The sequence below is a fragment of the Lithobates pipiens genome, unplaced genomic scaffold (assembly GCF_037356315.1).
Source record: "Lithobates pipiens isolate NorthernLeopardFrog02 unplaced genomic scaffold, aLitPip1_a1.2 Scaffold_18, whole genome shotgun sequence".
In the NCBI taxonomy this organism is placed as follows: Eukaryota; Metazoa; Chordata; class Amphibia; order Anura; family Ranidae; genus Lithobates; species Lithobates pipiens.
In genome coordinates this window covers 646472249-646487704 of record NW_027507758.1, presented here as the reverse complement: position 1 = coordinate 646487704, position 15456 = coordinate 646472249, and the positions used below count along the sequence as shown (strand labels likewise).

The 15456-nt window shown below is 47.3% G+C and overlaps 1 protein-coding gene across 1 annotated transcript in view; it reads right to left on the bottom strand.

Annotated features, from left to right (window-relative positions):
- Window positions 1-15456, bottom strand: part of LOC143986913 (uncharacterized) — a 417248-nt gene that overhangs the window by 349847 nt on the left and 51945 nt on the right. The window lies entirely within an intron of this gene.

Genomic DNA, 15456 nt, shown 5'->3' with positions numbered 1-15456 from the left:
TACCGAACTGGTGACCCCACAATATATAAATACCGGACTGGTGACCCCACAACAGGGACAAAACTTTTTCACGGAAGGGAATTTAATAAGACACGTGGCCACTCATTAAAATTAGAAGAAAAGAGGTTTAACCTTAAACTACATAGAGGGTTTTTTACTGGTAAGAGCAACAAGGATGTGGAATTCCCTTCCACAGGCGGTGGTCTCAGCAGGGGGGGCATCGATAGTTTAAAGAAACTATTAGATAAGCACCTGAACGACCTCAACATACAGGATATACAATGTAATACTGACATATAATCACACACATGGGTTGGACATTATGGACTTTTTTTGACCTCACGTAATATGTAACAATCCCCCCAGGATTACTTGTTGTGTTGTCTGCTGGCTGTGCCGGGTGGAGGGATATGTCTGTATAGTCTCAGACCCAAGTCACTGAGTGCAGTCTCAGGAGATGGGAGGCAGCGGTGTGGGACCTCTGCAACTTGTCTCATGTAATCATTTCATCTTCCACTGATTACTGAATACCAATATTATGAGTCCTGACCCTTACACTGTATACTTTATATTCTACATTACATACTCCTGACCCCTGCACTATATACACTATGTTGTACATTACATCATTCTGATACTATATAGTCCTATCTGTTGTATCTTATACAATATGTTGTACATTACATAGTCCTGACTTCTGCTCTCTCCCCTCCCCCCACTGCTATATATACACATAATATGTATTCTCTTTTGTTACACCCATTTCCTACCAGCTGGACATTTTATATCTGATGATGTGATTGGAGCACAGCAGGAACCAATCAGCTCATGTCTAGTAATAATCTTTGTATTTCTATTTTAGTAGATGGACGGGAGATGAGGAAAACCTCAGAGGATTGTCTCACTTTGTCTCCAGACTGTAAAGTAGAAGATGAGGACATCACACAGTATAGTCCAGGAGAAAACCCGACTACCTCAAATGTCCATCCGGCACCACACAGTGTAGATGGACCATCATATTCCTCTTATCCTGAGGAACCTCAGACTGTGAGGGACAGGGCCGTCCTTCCAACAGAGAAGAGCTTTTCCTGTACTGAGTGCGGGAAGTGTTTCCATTCTAAATCCAATCTTTATGAGCATAAAAGATCTCACACAGGAGAGAAACCGTATTCCTGTCCAGAGTGCGGGAAATGTTTTTCAGTGAAGTCCAGTCTTACCATACATCAGAGATCTCACACGGGGGAGAAGCCGTATTCCTGTCCTGTGTGCAGGAAATGTTTTTCAGTGCAGTCCAATCTTTCCACACATCAGAGATCTCACACGGGGGAGAAGCCACATTGCTGTCCTGAGTGTGGGAAATGTTTTTCAGTGAAGTCTCAGCTTTCCACACATCAGAGATCTCACACGGGGGAGAAGCCGTATTCCTGTCCTGAGTGTGGGAAATGTTTTTCAGTGAAGTCTCATCTTTCCACACATCAGAGATCTCACACAGGGGAGAAGCCGTATTCCTGTCCTGAGTGTGGGAAATGTTTTTCAGTGAAGTCCAGTCTTACCACACATCAGAGATCACACACGGGGGAGAAGCCGTATTCCTGTCCTGAGTGTGGGAAATGTTTTTCAGAGAAGTCTAAGCTTTACACACATCAGAGATCACACACAGGGGAGAAGCCGTATTCCTGTCCTGAGTGTGGGAAATGTTTTTCAGAGAAGTCTAAGCTTTACACACATCAGAGATCTCACACGGGCGAGAAGCCGTATTCCTGTCCTGAGTGTGGGAAATGTTTTTCAGAGAAGTCTAAGCTTTACACACATCAGAGATCTCACACGGGGGAGAAGCCATATTCCTGTCCTGAGTGCGGGAAATGTTTTTCAGAGAAGTCCCATCTTTCCACACATCAGAGATCTCACACGGGGGAGAAGCCGTATTCCTGTCCTGAGTGTGGGAAATGTTTTTCAGAGAAGTCCAGTCTTTCCGCACATCAGAGATCTCACACGGGGGAGAAGCCGTATTCCTGTCCTGAGTGTGGGAAATGTTTTTCAGTGAAGTCTCATCTTTCCAGACATCAGAGATCTCACACAGGGGAGAAGCCGTATTCCTGTCCTGAGTGTGGGAAATATTTTTCACAGAAGTCCCATCTTTCCACACATCAGAGATCTCACACAACCCTCGAGGTTTATTAGTGCCTTGAGTGCGGGAAATGTCTTCTATATGAATGTTGCTGGACATCCCAGGTCTCATGTGGGGAAGAAGCACCCCCTGATATACACCTCAGATATACTCCATGGCTGATCTTCATCATGGAAGAAACAGTTGATAAGGAGATGAGAGATCACCAAAGACATGGATGAAGTGTTGTAAAAATACAATGGATGGGCGGCTTATACAGGTCTGGTAATGTACTTTTATGTCATGGCTTTCTTCCGGGTCCGCACCCATGCACGCGCACACCCAGAAACCTCCACTGTCATTGGCTGTAGGACAAGTTTGTCAGCAGGTCCCAGCCAATGATGTTGCCCCATACCCTGCTGATTACCCGCAGCCAATGACAAATCACTCCTGTGTTTTATTTTGTAAACACGGGGAGATATCTTGTGATTTCTTCTCTTCACGAGTCCTTTTCTGTTCAGGAAGAGAAGAGAACACCACACTGTGAGTATAATCACCACACTTTACACCCACACACCTTAGATTGGCACATGTATCCCCATTGATTGTCCTCATTCACCCTTTGATCCCCCCTGTCACCCAACCAGTGCCATTAGTACAGCGTCAGTGTACAGTATTATTCACCAATCGCTGTATTAGGGTCACTTGTTACATCAGATAGTGCCAGGGTCAGCTAGCATTAGATTGTCCGCACACTATCGCACTCACACTATAGGATCCTGATCACCACCATTACTAGTATAGTGTCTGTATGGATCAATATCCTGATCACCAACATTACTAGTATAGTGTCTGTATGGATCAATATTCTGATCACCAACATTACTAGTATAGTGTCTGTATGGATCAATATCCTGATCACTTCCATTACTAGTATAGTGTCTGTATGGATCAATATCCTGATCACCAACATTACTAGTATAGTGTCTGTATGGGTCAATATCCTGATCACCACCATTACTAGTATAGTGTCTGTATGGATCAATATCCTGATCACCAACATTACTAGTATAGTGTCTGTATGGATCAATATCCTGATCACTTCCATTACTAGTATAGTGTCTGTATGGGTTAATATCCTGATCACCACCATTACTAGTATAGTGTCTGTATGGATCAATATTCTGATCACCGCCATTACTAGTATAGTGTCTGTATGGGTCAATATCCTGATCACCACCATTACTAGTATAGTGTCTGTATGGGTCAATATCCTGATCACCACCATTACTAGTATAGTGTCTGGATCCATATCCTGATCCCCACCATTACTAGTATAGAGTCTGTATGGATCAATATCCTGATCACCGCTATTACTAGTATAGTGTCTGTATGGGTCAATATCCTGATCACCACCATTACTAGTATAGAGTCTGTATGGATCAATATCCTGATCAACGCCATTACTAGTATAGTGTCTGTATGGATCAATATCCTGATCAACGCCATTACTAGTATAGTGTCTGTATGGATTAATATCCTGATCACCGCTATTACTAGTATAGTGTCTGTATGGGTCAATATCCTGATCACCACCATTACTAGTATAGTGTCTGTATGGGTCAATATCCTGATCACCACCATTACTAGTATAGTGTCTGTATGGGTCAATATCCTGATCACCACCATTACTAGTATAGTGTCTGTATGGATCAATATCCTGATCACCACCATTACTAGTATAGTGTCTGTATGGGTCAATATCCTGATCACTGCCATTACTAGTATAGTGTCTGTATGGGTCAAAATCCTGATCACCACCATTACTAATATAGTGTCTGTTTGGATCAATATCCTGACCATGAACAGAACTATATTAGTGTCCCCCATTAGTATAGTGTCCCTAATAACGCAGCGTTAGCAGATCAGCCCTTCTGCCCCCCAACAAGTGCAGTGTCAAGAGATCACCGGCTCCTCTGATACATTGCACACATAACCGCAGTGTTGGCTGAATCAGGCCTGATCTCTTCTAGCACTAGCAGGTACGTTTTATTTGTGTAGCACCCTGGAGTTTAGTCAGGGAGCTCCTCACAAATTTACTTGCCAGGAGTAGTTATCCTGGTTGATTGTTAGAGATCTATTAAGTTTGGCCTTGCTGAACTTTTCTCTTCTACCACTAGGTGGCCGGGTACTTGGTGTTGCTAGATATGAGAAGGGCAACCCATGGTCAGGTTATGGGTATATGGGGTATCTCAGCCGATGGGCAGGGGTTTTCTTGAATCCCTTGGCTTACTGGGAGAACCTATATATTCGGTTGGAGTCAGGGTTCTGTGCCACCTGGGTACGCCGGAGATTGGGCCTATCCTTCGCACATCTGGCTGCTTGGCTGTCTGAGGTCCTATCCAGAAATAAGAGACCAGCGCAGGGTTGGGACCGCGGCTTGCAGTCCAACCAGATGTGAAGGTTCTGCCAGCTGGAGAACCTGTCATGGTCGGAGGTAGAGGGGAAGTTTTTGCCACAAAGAGACCGACCACCTTATTACCAGGGACCTCAGTGTGTAACTGAAGCAAGTACGGGAGCAGTATTCTCAGAGAATGGGCACAGTGGAGAATCGAGAAGCTTTAGGCGGTGATCAAGCCAGGAACCCAACCAGCGGAGGTGAGGCTTGTAGAACAGCCTTGTGTGTCAAGCCAGGGACCCAACCAGCGGAGGTGAGGCTTGTAGAACAGCCTTGTGTGTCAAGCCAGAGACCCAACCAGCGGAGGTGAGGCTTGTAGAACAGCCTTGTGTGTCAAGCCAGGGACCCAACCAGAGGAGGTGAGGCTTGTAGAACAGCCTTGTGTGTCAAGCCAGGGACCCAACCAGCGGAGGTGAGGCTTGTAGAACAGCCTTGTGTGTGAAGCCAGGAACCCAACCAGCGGAGGTGAGGCTTGTAGAACAGCCTTGTATATCAAGCCAGGGACCCAACCAGCGGAGGTGAGGCTTGTAGAACAGCCTTGTGTATCAAGCCAGGGACCCAACCAGCGGAGGTGAGGCTTGTAGAACAGCCTTGTGTGTCAAGCCAGGAACCCAACCAGCGGAGGTGAGGCTTGTAGAACAGCCTTGTGTGTCAAGCCAGGGACCCAACCAGTGGAGGTGAGGCTTGTAGAACAACCTTGTGTGTCAAGCCAGGGACCCAACCAGCGGAGGTGAGGCTTGTAGAACAGCCTTGTGTGCCAAGCCAGGGACCCAACCAGCGGAGGTGAGGCTTGTAGAACAGCCTTGTGTGTCAAGCCAGGGACCCAACCAGCGGAGGCGAGGCTTGTAGAACAGCCTTGTGTGCCAAGCCAGGGACCCAACCAGTGGAGGCGAGGCTTGTAGAACAGTTTTGTGTATCAAGCCAGGGACCCAACCAGTGGAGGCGAGGCTTGTAGAACAGCTTTGTGTATCAAGCCAGGGACCGAGCAGAGAGGTGGGGTGCAGCTTGAGAAAATATCTGGAGTGCCAAGCTTGGGACCCAGCAGAGAGGTGGGGGTCACGCTTGAGGAAGATGCCACCGTGAAGATTGGAGGAGTTCAAGGGATTCAGAGTCAGTGAATCAGAGGGCCTAGTGAGAGACCGGGAACTCAGTGGGCTGAAGAACTACAAGGAGCGACTGTAGAGAAGCTGAGAGAACTGTTGTGCTTTATGTGAGGAACTGTTAAAGACTGTTGCCATAGGAGACAGCATTCCCACACGTGCAGATGTGGTTTCTTGCTGGATGGCTGTCCTATGGAAGTCTCGGAGTCTGCTAATTAATCTTGCAACTACTTAAGGGTGTCCTGGCCCTAACCCTCTTTCCCCTAAAAAAAAAAGTTTGTAAGAGAAATAAACATCTCCTTTTGCATTCAAGAAGTGTCTGGCGCCCAATACCTTCCACCTTGCACCCACTATGCCTCACAACCAACCTATATACAGAAGGATGGCAGGAGCTCTTTTTCGCACTAGGTACCTGTGAAATGTCCCAACAAATATACTCTAGTGAAGAGGCCTACAGGCTTCTGAGTATGACAGCTGAGAGCGAAGAAGGAGTCCTCACCGACAGAATCAGGCTCCGAACCTGTAGAGAGCAACGGCACCCTGCTCAGAGGATGGAGGAGAGGTCCCTGCTAAGGTCCAGGCGTACCCGACCCCGGGGTAGCTGAAGTGCTAGGAACACTTGATTTGTCTTATATGCAGCGGGATGTCGGTACTAGTGCCGCAATACCTTTTGGTGAGCTGGCAGGTACCAGCGGCCTAGTACATCCTAGTCTTTTACATACCAGGACAGAAGTATTTTGTGCTGACCTAGCGAGTCCCACAGATCCAGTCCAAGCTGGTGAGGTGGCTAGCATTAGTAGCATCCCACAGCCACCAATAATTCAACCACAGAGCCATAGAGCCCATAGTGTTCTTCCAGATGTGCTTGCAAGTCCTGATTGGCAGACCACAGATTGTGCAGCGCTCGTACTACCCACCCCCCCCCCCCACCCCATTCACTGCCCAACCCGGAATTCAGGTGGAAACCGCAAATTTAACAACTCCCCAGAGACCTGATTCATCATATGCCCGTGTTCTCTGCTGAAATGCCCAGGCATAGATATGAGACTATAATGCGTTTTATGCATTTTAGTGATTACACTTTGTCGTCCGCAGAGTGACCGTGAATATGATCAGCTATACAAAATTCTGCCCCTCATAAACTACCCCTCCCAGAAATTTGCAGCTGTTTATATGCCCCAACAAACCATCTATGTATATGAGTCCATCATACATTTCACTGGCCAACTTGGAGGGTGGGGGGCCCCCCTCTACTGCCAGCGATAAAAGTGATCTTGCGGTTGAATCCGCCCCAGAGACCACATTTATTCTAAAGAGAAACGCATGCTGTTCCTGAAAGTACCAGGTTTATGGCAGCCTAACATCAATAGTATGCAAGCTCTTGAAGGGGATGATGAGGGGACTATATACCAGATTTTAGGAATGAGAACGGTATCATTAGCAGTAATCAGCATGGATTCCTGAATCGTTCTTGCCAAATCAAATCTACTAACCTTCTATGAGGAGGTGAGTTGCCATCCAGATAAAGGACGGCCCATAGACGTGGTGTATCTAGATCAATGTTTCTCATTTCCGGTCCTCAAGGCGCCCTAACGGGTCATGTTTTCAGGCTCACCTTTATTTTGCTCAGGTGATTTGATCAGGTCCACTGCCTTAGTAATTACCACAGCTGTTTCTTCTGAGAGAAATCCTGAAAACATGACCTGTTGGGGCGCCTTGAGGACTGGAGTTGAGAAACACTGATCTAGATAAAGGAAGGCCCATAGACGTGGTGTATCTAGATAAAGGGAAGGCCCGTAGACATGGTGTATCTGGATAAAGGAAGGCCCATAGACGTGGTGTATCTAGATAAAGGAAGGCCCATAGACGTGGTGTATCTAGATAAAGGGAAGGCCTGTAGACGTGGTGTATCTAGATAAAGGATGGCCCGTAGACATGGTGTATCTAGATAAAGGAAGGCCCGTAGACGTGGTGTATCTGGATAAAGGAAGGCCCGTAGACATGGTGTATCTACATAAAGGAAGGCCCGTAGACATTGTGTATCTGGATAAAGGAAGGCCTGTAGACATGGTGTATCTGGATAAAGGAAGGCCCGTAGACGTGGTGTATCTAGATAAAGGAAGGTCCGTAGACGTGGTGTATCTGGATAAAGGAAGGCCCGTAGACATGGTGTATCTAGATAAAGGAAGGCCTGTAGACGTGGTGTATCTGGATAAAGGAAGGCCCGTAGACGTGGTGTATCTACATAAAGGAAGGCCCGTAGACATGGTGTATCTGGATTAAGGAAGGCCCGTAGATGTGGTGTATCTAGATAAAGGAAGGCCCGTAGATGTGGTGTATCTGGATAAAGGAAGGCCCGTAGACGTGGTGTATCTACATAAAGGAAGGCCCGTAGATGTGGTGTATCTAGATAAAGGAAGGCCCGTAGATGTGGTGTATCTAGATAAAGGAAGGCTCATAGACGTGGTGTATCTAGATAAAGGAAGGCCCGTAGACGTGGTGTTTCTACATAAAGGAAGGCCCGTAGACGTGGTGTATCTGGATTAAGGAAGGCCCGTAGATGTGGTGTATCTAGATAAAGGAAGGCCCGTAGATGTGGTGTATCTAGATAAAGGAAGGCTCGTAGACGTGGTGTATCTAGATAAAGGAAGGCCCGTAGACGTAGGGTATCTGGATAAAGGAAGGTCCGTAGATGTGGTGTATCTGGATAAAGGAAGGCCTGTAGACATGGTGTATCTAGATAAAGGAAGGCCCGTAGACGTGGTGTATCTGGATAAAGGAAGGTCTGTAGACATGGTGTATCTATATAAAGGAAGGCCCGTAGACGTGGTGTATCTAGATAAAGGAAGGCCCGTAGACATGGTGTATCTACATAAAGGAAGGCCCGTAGACATTGTGTATCTGGATAAAGGAAGGCCCGTAGACATGGTGTATCTGGATAAAGGAAGGCCCGTAGACGTGGTGTATCTAGATAAAGGAAGGTCCGTAGACGTGGTGTATCTGGATAAAGGAAGGCCCGTAGACATGGTGTATCTAGATAAAGGAAGGCCTGTAGACGTGGTGTATCTGGATAAAGGAAGGCCCGTAGACGTGGTGTATCTACATAAAGGAAGGCCCGTAGACATGGTGTATCTGGATTAAGGAAGGCCCGTAGATGTGGTGTATCTAGATAAAGGAAGGCCCGTAGATGTGGTGTATCTGGATAAAGGAAGGCCCGTAGACGTGGTGTATCTACATAAAGGAAGGCCCGTAGATGTGGTGTATTTAGATAAAGGAAGGCCCGTAGACGTGGTGTATCTGGATAAAGGAAGGCCCGTAGATGTGGTGTATCTAGATAAAGGAAGGCCCGTAGATGTGGTGTATCTAGATAAAGGAAGGCTCGTAGACGTGGTGTATCTAGATAAAGGAAGGCCCGTAGACGTGGTGTATCTGGATAAAGGAAGGCCCGTAGACGTGGTGTATCTGGATAAAGGAAGGCCCGTAGATGTGGTGTATCTAGATAAAGGAAGGCCCGTAGATGTGGTGTATCTAGATAAAGGAAGGCTCGTAGACGTGGTGTATCTAGATAAAGGAAGGCCCGTAGACGTGGTGTATCTGGATAAAGGAAGGCCCGTAGACGTGGTGTATCTGGATAAAGTAAGGCCCGTAGACGTGGTGTATCTAGATAAAGGAAGGTCCGTAGACGTGGTGTATCTAGATAAAGGAAGGCCCGTAGACGTGGTGTATCTGGATAAAGGAAGGTCTGTAGACATGGTGTATCTATATAAAGGAAGGCCCGTATACGTGGTGTATCTAGATAAAGGAAAGCCCGTAGACGTGGTGTGTCTAAATAAAGGAAGGCCCGTAGACGTGGTGTATTTAGATAAAGGAAGGCCCATAGACGTGGTGTATCTGGATTTTGAAAAAGCATTTGACACACATCCCCATAAACGTTTACTGTACAAAATAAGGTCAGTTGGCATGGACCATAGGTTGAGTACATGGATTGAAAACTGGCTACAAGGGCGAGTTCAGAGGGTGGTGATAAATGGGGAGTACTCGGAATGGTCAGGGGTGGGTAGTGGGGTCCCCCAGGGTTCTGTGCTGGGACCAATCCTATTTAATTTGTACATAAATGACCTGGAGGATGGGGATGGGGGAAACAGTTCAAGCTCTGTATTTGCAGACGATGCTAAGCAGGACAATAACTTCTCCGCAGGATGTGGAAACCTTGCAAAAAGATCTGAACAAATTAATGATAGGCTCAGCAATGGCATGCAATGCCAAGCTGCTGCTAACAAAGCAAACAGAATATTGGCATTAAAAAGGGATCAACTCCAGAGATAAAACGATAATTCTCCCCTCTACAAGACTCTGGTCCGGCCGCACCTGGAGTATACTGTCCAGTTCTGGGCACCAGTCCTCAGGAAGGATGTACTGGAAATGGAGCGACTACAAAGAAGGGCAACAAAGCTAATAAAGGGTCTGGAGGATATTAGTTATGAGGAAAGGTTGTGAGCTCTGAACTTATTCTCTCTGGAGAAGAGACGCTTGAGAGGGGATATGATTTCATTATATAAATACCAGACTGGTGACCCCACAATATATAAATACCGGACTGGTGACCCCACAATATATAAATACCGGACTGGTGACCCCACAATAAGGAGAAGGGAGTTTAACAAGACACGTCGCCCCCATTAAAACTAGAAGAAAAGAGGTTTACTCTTAAACTACTTAGAGGGTTTTTTACTGTTAGCCCCTGTACACACGGTTGGAGATTTCCACAACCAAATCCGTTGTATTTTGTCCGAAACTGTTGTATACACACGGTCGGACAAAGTTGGCGAAAAATCCGATCTTTCAGAACGTGATGACGTAATTTCGTTACGATGGGACTACATTCAGGCTAGTAGCCAATAGCTTTGATGTAGGAATTTGATCTGAGCATGCGTGGCACTTGGTCTGATCAAAATTCTCTACACATGATCGGAGTATGTCCGACCGGCCCAGTTGGTTGTGAAATATTTCCAACATGTTGGAAAATTGGGTGCGATGGATATTCGGACGGAATCAGTCCGATGCATACCACAACAGTCGGATTATCCGACGACATGGTCTGATAGGACACATTCCGACGGATTCTCAGACTATATATACAAGGGCTAAGAGTGGGAAGGATGTGGAATTCCCATCCACAGGCGGTGGTCTCAGCGGGGAACATCCATAGTTTCCAGAAACTATTAGATAATCACCTGAATGATCACAACATACAGGATATACAATGTAATTCTGACATGTAATCACACACTTGTGCCTTTTTTGAACCTCTTCTAATATGTAACTATGTAAGCTATCTGCTGCCATAACAATGTTATTTAGCGGGGGGTGTGGCTTGGCGCGCGCGGAGAATGGCTGCCTGAACCCAGAGCTCCGGGAGACCCGCAGTCCTGTAGCCTTCTCCTTGGCAGTACTGAAGCCGAAAATGAGCAAACCAGGGCGCCACAACACGGGGACACGATCGGGCCGGCCCTCTGCTCCCTCATGCGCCTGCAGCATCCAGGATATCTTCGCCACCCAGACCCGCTCCGGCCGCAACACGCCGACCAAGATGGCGCTGGCACGAGGCGAGGAGGAAGAACTCAGCGACGGGTCCCAGTCAGCGGCGGAGGACGCGGTAAGCGGACCGGGACACCCCAATCACCCTCTCACATTAGGAGACATGACCTCCATTGCCGCAGACATCAAAACTACTCTCTTTTCTGCAATTACTGACTTAAAGGCGGACCTATTGTCATTGACTGAAAAGATGACTACTTTGGATTGGGCGGAGGGCAGGAGAGACAGAGCCATAGTCAGGCTGGAAGCCACCGCTGCATCCCACTCTGCCCATTTGATTGAAATTAACCGTCATTTAGAAGACCTAGACAATAGAGGCAGGAGGAGCAACCTGAGGGTGAGGGGGGTCCTGGAGTCGGTGGGCCCCGAACAAATCCCTTCCGCCCTAAGATACATTTTTAACAATTTATTGGAGAACCCGATTGATACCCCTATAGATCTGGTGCGAGCGCACAGGGCCCTGAGAGTGAAACCCTCGGACTCCGCACCCCCCAGGGACATTGTCTGCTGTCTCCAAAGCTTCCCATTGAAGGAGGAGATCCTAAATCAAGCACGGAAAAATTACCATGTGTTCTTTAATGACAGTGAGATCTCCCTGTTCCAGGACTTGTCACCTATCACTTTGCGCAACAGGCGGGCGTTGCGCCCACTTCTTGAAGCCCTCAGGAACAGGGGGATTGTTTACAAGTGGCGATTCCCTTTTGCCTTGCAGGCTACGCTGGATGGGAGGCAATTCGTTTTGCGGATGCCAGAAGAGCTGCCAGACTTTTGTAATACCCTAAACATCCCGTACACGGAGCTACCAGACTGGTATGCGGAGTTCAGGCTTCCTCCGACTGATCGCAGTCCTGTGAACACACCCCACTCATCCCCTGCTAAACCTCCGCCTAAGAGAAGCAAAGTGGGAAAATCTGGAGGCCAAGGCCCGAGCCGCTCATCCCTTTCGGTTCACCCTCCTAGACAGCGTGACTGTCCCTGAGCAACCTGCTCGACCCCATGAGCTGGTCCTTGCTACCCTACACCGTGGTCATTACATGGCAACTGTTGTTCGTGTTGTCTTTTTCCCCTGTTATATTAAGGACTCTCACCACTACTACGTTGACGCCTAGTTGGCATTCTCCTTCTCTCCCCGTTTGCAGAACTCGGGATGGACGGGCTAGTAGCCGGAGGCTGCTGGCTGTGGCCTTTAGTTTGCAGTCCGAGCGGCTGATTGACTGCCTATTAAGACTCAGCCTGAAGTTTTTCTACACCCCTGGTCGATATCCTAGTTTTTATTTTGTGCCGACCCATTTATTGTTTTATGAATCATTTATACTTAATTTAGTCCTGTTTTTTATACTGCCAAGGAACTCTTATTTGTGTTTTCATTTTCAGAATTGTTGGACTGCGGGGCCTTCTGATTCTAGTTCTCCTATATGGATCTCAGTTTGGTTGATTGTTTTGGTACACGTTGCAGATTGCATATAGTTCAGACGTACCCTAGCATCCTCTGCTCGGAGTTCCTCCCACTTACCCCGCAAGTGAGTAGTGTCGTGCCGTGATTGCGCACGGGTACTGCTCACATCCTATTATAAAGCTTGCAGTCTTGTGTACTGCAGGCAGATTCCTGGTCTTTTTTCCCCCCGATATATAGCCTGAACCCACGGGCTAGATCCCTATCTTCCCTCATTTTTTCCCTCCCCCTTATCCCTCCTCTAATCCTTTCTTTCTTTGCCTTCTCCCCCTTCTCTGTTTCTTTTCTTTCAGGTTGCAAGGCGGCGAGGAGAGGGTGGAGCGCCTACACAATGGCGTACTCAGGGCTGGGCCACGGTCCTACCCTGATATCTCACAACGTCCGAGGTCTGAATACCCCGGAGAAGCGCTCTTCCTTGCTCAGAGAACTTAACAAGGTAAAACCTATGTTTGTTTTTTTACAAGAAACGCATTTCCAGTCCACTAAAATTCCTACCCTACGGCATAAAAATTTCCCTATGGCATATCATGCCACAAACCCCTTGGCTAAGACCAAGGGAATCACGAGCAACTAGTAGACCCTGACGGGAGGTACCTGTTCTTGAAGGGGACGTGGGGAACGGTTCCGTGGACGTTGGCTAACGTATATTTCCCAAACAGGGCTCATATAACTTTTTGCAGACACCTTATTGAGGAACTCAAAGGTTTTGCAGAGGGAGGTATTTTGCTTGGGGGGGATTTCAATATACCGCTAAACCCCTCTCAGGATACGTCTTCGGGCAAATCCAGTGTGACTTACGGTACCTTGAAACGTATCAAGAATCTTTTGCACTCGGTAACGTTGGTAGATTCGTGGCGCACCTTAAACCCGTCCGGTAAAGATTTTACTTGCTACTCAGCACCCCATGATAAATATGCGCGCATCGATTACATTTTTATTACGCAAAAGGATTTACCGGTGTTAAGTGAGGCGCACATAGGTATCCAATCAATCTCAGACCATGCTCCCACCTCCCTCTGTATTAAGCGTACAGATCGCAGGCCGAAACCATGCAAGTGGCGCCTGAATTCTTCCTTGCTGTTAGATATTGAACTACTGCCAAAACTGACTGACGTTTTACGCCACAATTTTTTTGAGAATAGCGCTGATGATCTCTCCCCCTTAACAATTTGGGAAGCACACAAGTGCGTAATGAGGGGGGAGCTCATCAGAGTAGGGGCTGTCCGCAAGCGGGAAGCCGAAAAACAGATTGAGACCCTTTCAGCTAAAATTGCTGGTCTGGAGGCCCAGCATAAACAATCCCTGGACGCTCAAAAAGCACAAGAACTTTTGGCGACACGCGGTGAGCTCCGAGATATCTTGGAAGCTCGCAGTAAACACGCGCTTTTCCTTAAGCACAAGATTTATTACGAGCACGGAGATAAGGGGGGGAAATTTTTGGCGAGGGCGTTAAAAGAGGCCTCCTTAGTTAACAACATCATGGCGATTAAAACCAGTAACGGCACGCTAACAAACAGAACGGATGAGATTGCGGAGAGTTTCCACCGTTTTTATTCCAAACTCTATGACATTCCCCTCCAACACAAACCTGGGGAGTTGGGGGGTGACAGGGCCCAAATCATTCAGGATTATTTGCAGCAGAGCGGCCTACCATCGCTCTCCCCTGAGGATGCGGAGTCCCTGGAACGACCGATTTCCTCAGAGGAGCTATCGCTTACCATCAAAAATCTCAAGCCCGGAAAGAGCCCGGGGCCTGACGGGTTGTCGGCCCTTTATTATAAGACATTCGGGACCGTTTTGGAAGCCCCACTTTTAAAAACCCTTAACTTTCTTATGGACCCTCACCAAATTCCTGCCACGTTTTTGGGAGCTCATATCACGGTGCTCCCTAAACCAGGCAAGGACCCATTGGAGTGTGCAAGTTACAGGCCCATTTCTCTTCTTAACCTGGACTTAAAAATTCTAGCCAAAATAATCGCGAATCGCCTGCGCCCCTTTCTACCTCACATAATCGGTCCAGAGCAGGTTGGGTTCATGCTGGGGAGGGAAGCAAAAGATAATGTGATTAAGGCCCTGAACTTGACGTACCACTGCCGCAGATTGGGACTCGAGGGCCTTCTCCTGTCTACTGAAGGCCTTCGACAGGGTCGCGTGGGATTATTTGTTGGCTACTTGTGCCCACATAGGTCTGAAATCCCACATGATGTCCTGGATCTCCTCCCTGTACAGGAACCCCACGGCTCAGTTAAAAATCAATGGATCCCTATCAGAACCGGTGACTATTAAAAATGGGACGCGACAGGGCTGCCCCCTGTCACCCCTTCTATTTATACTCTCATTAGAACCCTTCATACGCGTCGTTAATCAAAACCCTGATATCACGGGCTTCCAGATCGGCTCTAAATCCTACAAAACAGCAGCGTACGCTGATGATCTGTTGTTTTTTTTGACTCAGCCCCACGCTTCCATCCCCAATCTATTAAAGGCATTCTCTATTTATGGCTATGTTTCTAATTTAAAAATTAATTATAATAAGTCAGAAGCCATGAATATTTCACTCCCGCCCGAGGTTTTGGATCAGGCTCAGGCCAATAACTCCTTTAGATGGGAAGCGAATACGCTTAAGTATTTGGGAATTTTGCTGCCCTCTCAACTTGACAGTGCTTTCTCCAGCAATTTTACACCCATGCTGAGGCGAATTCAATCTGACTTAACGAAATGGTCCCTTAAATTTTTTTCA